The sequence below is a fragment of the Papio anubis genome, unplaced genomic scaffold, assembly GCF_008728515.1.
Source record: "Papio anubis isolate 15944 unplaced genomic scaffold, Panubis1.0 scaffold49, whole genome shotgun sequence".
Lineage (NCBI taxonomy): Eukaryota > Metazoa > Chordata > Mammalia > Primates > Cercopithecidae > Papio > Papio anubis.
The window spans coordinates 195,808-201,413 of NW_022165096.1; positions in this window are offsets into that span (position 1 = coordinate 195,808).

The window sequence follows — 5,606 nt, forward strand, 5'->3', positions numbered from 1 at the left end:
GAACCTATCTGTAAAACTGATTTGAGATGTGTGGATTCGTCTTGCAAAGTAAAACCTTCCTTGTGGTTCAGCAGGTTCTAAACATTCTTTTTGGAGAATCTGGAAAGGGACATTTGGGAGCTCATTGATGCCTATGGGACAAAAAAAAATATCCCCAGGTAAAACTAGAAAGAAGCGACTGTGAAACTGCTTTGTGATGTGTGGCTTCATCTCACAAATATAAATTTTTCTTTTCATTAAGCAGGTTGCAAACACAAATTTTGGAGAGACTTCAAAGGGACAATTACAAGACCATTGAATCCTATGGGGAAAAACTGAATATCCTCATAAAAAAACTAGAAAGAAGCTGTCTGTTGACACTGCTCTGTGATGTGTGGATTCATCTCACAGAGTTAAAACTTTCTTTTGATTCAGCAGTGTGGAAACATTTTCTTTCTAGAATCTGTGAAGGGACATTTGGGCATCCCTTGTGATCTATAAGAAAAAAAAGATTATTCCAAGATAAAAACTGGAAAGAATCTATCTGTGAAACTGCTTTGTGATGTGCAGATTAATCTCAGAAAGCTAAACTTTTCTTTTGAATCGGCATGTTGGAAATACCCTTTTTGGAGCATCTGCAAAGGGATAGTTGAGAGCCCATTGAGGTGTATGGGGCAAACCAAATATCTGCAGAGAAAAACTAGAAAGAATCTACCTGTGAAATTAATTTGTGATGTGTGGATTCATCTCACGGAGTTAAACTTTTCTTTTGATTCAGCAGGTTGGAAACAGTCTTTTTCAATAATCTGTGAAGAGATATTTGGGAGCCCACTGAGACCTATATGGCAAAACTGAGTATTCCCTGATGAAAAGTAAAAAGAGGATGTCTTGAAACCGCTTGTGATGTGTGGGTCATCTCACAGAGGTAAAGCTTATTTTGAATCAACAGGTTGGAAAGACTTTTTTGGAGAATCTGCAAGGAAACATTTAAGAGCCCATTAATGCCTGTGTGGAAGATCCAAATATCCCCAGATAGAAACTAGAAGGAAGCTATCTGTGAAATTGCTTTGTGATGTGTGGATTAATATCACAGTTAAAACTATCTTGATTCAGCAGTTTGGAAACACTCTATTCAGAGAATCTGCGAAGGGAAATTTCAGAGTTCATTGAGGCCTATTGAGAGAGAGAGAATATCCCCAGATAAAAACTAGAAAGAAGCTATCTGTGAAATTGCTTTGTGATGTGTAGATTCGTCTCACCGAGTTAAGCTTCTTTTTTAGGTTCAGCAGGTTGAAAACACTCTTTTTGAGAGTTTGTGAAGAAATATTTGGAAGCCCTTTGAAGCCTATGGGGAAAAACTGAATATCCCCATGCAAACCTAGAAAGAAGCTGTCTAAAAAACTGCTTTGTGATACGTAGATTCATCTTACAGAGTTTAATCTTTCTCTTGATTCATCAAGTTGAAAGCACTCTTATTGGAGAAACTGCAAAGGGACATTTGGGTACCCTTTGAGGCCTATGGGGAAAGGCCAAGTATCCCCAGTTACAAAATAGAAAGAAGCAATCTGTGAAACTGCTTTGTGATGTGTGGATTCATCTCACAGAGTTAAAACTTGCTTTCAATTCAGCAAGTTGGGAAAACTATTTCTGTAGAATCTGCAAAGAACCACTTGTGAGCTTATTGAGGCCTATTGGGAAAAAACGAATATCCCCAGATAAAGATGAGAAAGAAGCTACTTGTGAAGCTGCTTTGTGATGTGTGGGTTCATCTCACAGAGTTAAATCATTCTTTTGGTTTGGAGGGTTGGAAACACTCCTTTTGGAGAATCAACAAATGGACATTTGGGAGCCCTTTGAGGCTTACAGGAAAAAAGAAAATATCTCCTAATAAAAACTAGAATGAATCTATCTATGAAACTGCTTTGTGATGTGTGGATTCATCTTGCACAGTTAAACTTTTATTTTGTTTCAGTGTTTTGAACACACTCTTTTTGGAGAATCTGTGAAGTGAAATTTGGGAGCCCATTGAGACCTATGGGAGAAAACAAAACTTCCCCAGATAAAAACTAGAAAGAAGCTGTCTACTAAACTACTTTTTGATGTGCAGATTCATCTCATAGAGTTAAACATTGTTTTTGATTCAGCAGGACGGAAACTCTCTTCTTGGAGAATCTGTGAAGGGACATTTTGTATCCCATTGATGCCTATGTGGCAAAAGCGATTAGTCGCTGATAAAAACTACAAAGAAGGTATCTTTAAACTGTTTCTCACAGACGTAAAGCTTTTCTTTCATTCAACATGTTAAAAAGACTCTTTTTGGAGAATCTGCAAAGAATCTGGGAGCCCATTAAGGCCTATGTTGAACAGCCAAATTTCCCCAGATAGAAACTAGAAAGAAGATATAGGTTAAACTGCTTTGTAATGTGTGGATTCACCTGTCATTTGATTCAGCAGGTTGGAACTAATCTTTTCTGAGAATCTGTGAAGGGGTATTTGAGAGTCCACTGAGGCCTCTGGCAATACTGAGTATTCCTTGATAAAAAGAACAAAGAAGATATATTGAAACTTCTTGTGATATGTGGGTCATCTCACAGATGCAAAACTAGTTTTGATTCAAAAGTTTGGAAAGACTCTTTTTGGAGAATCTGTCAGGAAAAATTTGGGAGCGTGTTAAGGCCTGTGTCGAAGAACTGAATATCCCCAGATCGAAACTAGAAAGAAGCTATCTGTGAAACTGCTCTGTGAAGTGTGGATTAATCACAAAGAGTTAAAACTTTCTTTTGATATAGCAGTTTAGAAACACTGTATTTGGAGGATCTGCAAAGGGACATTTCAGAGCCCAGTGAAGCTTACAGGGAAAAAGCAAATATCCCCCAATAAAAAGTAGAAAGAAGCAATCTGGGAAACTGCTTTGTGATGTATGGATTCATCTCACAGAGTTAAAACTTTCTTTCAATTCAGCAGGTTGGAAACACTCTTTTAGGAGAATCTGCAATGGGAAATTTGGGAGCCCTTTGAGGTCTATGAAAAAAATAATAAATGAGTATCCCCAGTTGGAAACTAGAAATAAACTATCTCTGAAACTGCTTTGTGGTGTGTGGATTCCTCTTAAAGAGATAAATCCTTTTTTGTTGTTTTTTTGATTCAGCACGTTGGAAACGTTATTTTTGGAGAAACTATGAAGAAACATTTGGGAGCTTATCGGGGTCTATGGGGAAAAGTAGAGTATCCTCAGATAAAAACTTGAAAGAAGCTATCTGTGAAACTGCTTTGTTATGTGTGTATTCATCTCACAGAGTTACACTTTCCTTTTGATTCAGCATGTTGGAAACTCTCCTTCTGGATTACCTGCATAGGGGAATATAGGAGGACTTTGAGGTCTATGGGGAAAAATTGAATATCACCAGAAAAAAACTACAGAAAAATTATCTGTAAAACAACTTTTTGATGTGCGGATTCACCTCACAGACAGAAACGTTTCTTTTGATTCAGCAGGTTTGAAACAGTCTTTTTCCAGAATTTATGAAGTGACATTTGGGAGCCCAATGAAACCTATGGGCAAAAATCAAATATCCCCAGATAAAAATGACAAGAAGTATCTGTGAAACTCCTTATAATGTGTGGATTCATTTCACAGATTAAAACTTTATTTTGATTCAGTGGGTTGGAAGCACTCTTTTTGTAGAATCTCTGAAAGGACATTTGAGAGCCCATAAATGCTTATGGGAAAAACCAAATATCCCTGGATGAAAACTAGAAAGAAGATATGTGTGAAACGTTTTCATGATGTGTGGATTCATCTCACAGAGATAAACCTATCATTTTATTCAGCATATTGAAAATGCTTTTCTTTTTTTCTAAAATCTGCAAAGCGACTTTTGGGAACCAATTGAGTCCTATAGGGAAAAGCAGAATTTCCACAGATGAAAACTGGAAAGAAGCTACTTGTGAAATTGTTTATGATGTGTGGATTCATCTCACAGAGATAAACCTATCATTTTATTCAGCATGTTGAAAACGCTTTTCTTTTTTTCTAAAATCTGCAAAGTGACTTTTGGGAACCAATTGAGTCCTATGGGGAAAAGCAGAATATCCACAGATGAAAACTGGAAAGAAGTTACTTGTGAAATTGTTTATGATGTGTGGATTTATCTCACAGAGTTAAACCTGTCCTTTGATTAAGCAAGTTGGACACTCTTTCTGGAAAATCTGTGCAGGGACATTTGTGAGCCCATTAAGGCCTATATGGGAAAACTGAATATACCCAGATAAAAACTCGAAATAAGATATCTGTAAAACGTCTTTGTGATGTTTGGATACATCTCACAGAGTTAAGGCTTTCTTTTGATTCAGCAGGTTGAAAACACTATTTTTGGAGAATATGCAAAGGGAAATTTGGGAACACATTGTGTCATATTGGAAAAAAAAAAGAATATCCCCAGATAAAAACTAAAAGAGGCTATCTGTGAAACCGTTTTGTGATGTGATGATTCGTCTCACAGAGTTAAACCTTTCTTTTGATTCAACAGTTTGGAAACACTTTTTTTGGAGTATCTGCAAGGGAACATTTGGGAGCCCATTGAGGTCCAAGGAAAAAAAACACAATCTGAGATAAAAACTAGAAAGAAACTACCCAAGAAACTGCTTTCTAATGTGTGGATTCATCTAACAGAGTTAAACCTTTCTTTTGATTCAACATGTTGGAAGCACTCTTTTTCTAGAACCTACAAAGGGCCTTTTTTGAACCCATCGATGCCCATGGGGGAAAAACAGATATCCAGAAATAAAAGCTAGAAACAAACTATCTCCGAAACTGCTTTATGATGTGTGGATACTTCTCAGAGTTAAAATATTCTTTTTACTCAGAGGTTGAAAACACTTTATTTGGAGAATGTGCAATGTGACATTTGGCAGCCCATTGAGGCATATGGGGAAAAACATAATATCCCCAGATAAAAACTTGAAAGAAACTATCTGTGAAACTGCTTTGTGATGTGTGGATTCATCTCACATAGTTAAGTCTTTGTTTTGATTCAGCAGGTTGGATACACTCCTTTTGGAGAATCTGTGAAGGGACACTTGAGAGTCCATGTAAGACTCTGGGGAAAACTAAATATTGCCAGATAAAAAGGAGAAAGAAGTTACATGTGACTCTGCTTTGTGATGTGTGGATTCATCTCACAGAGTTAAAACTTTCTTTTGAGTCAGCAGGTAGGAAACACTCTTTATGACGAATCTGTGAAGGGACTTTTCAGAGCCCGTTGAAGCCTATTAGGAAAAACTGAATATCTCTGGATGAACAGTAGAAAGAAGTGATCTGCGAAACTTCTTTGTGAAGTGTAGATTCATCTCACAAAGTTAAAACTTTCTTCTGATTAAGCAGCTACGAAACACTGTTTTTGTAGAATCTGCAAAGAGTAATTTGGAAGCCCATTGAAGTCCATGAGGCAAAAAGGAATATACTCAGATTAAAACTAGAAAGAAGCTATGTGTGAAACTGCTTTATGATATGTGGATTCATCTTTCAGAGTTAAACATTTCTTTCATTCAGCAGGTTGGAAACACTTTTTTTGGACGATATACAAAAGTACATTTTTTAGCCCATTGGGACCTACAGGGAAAAACCA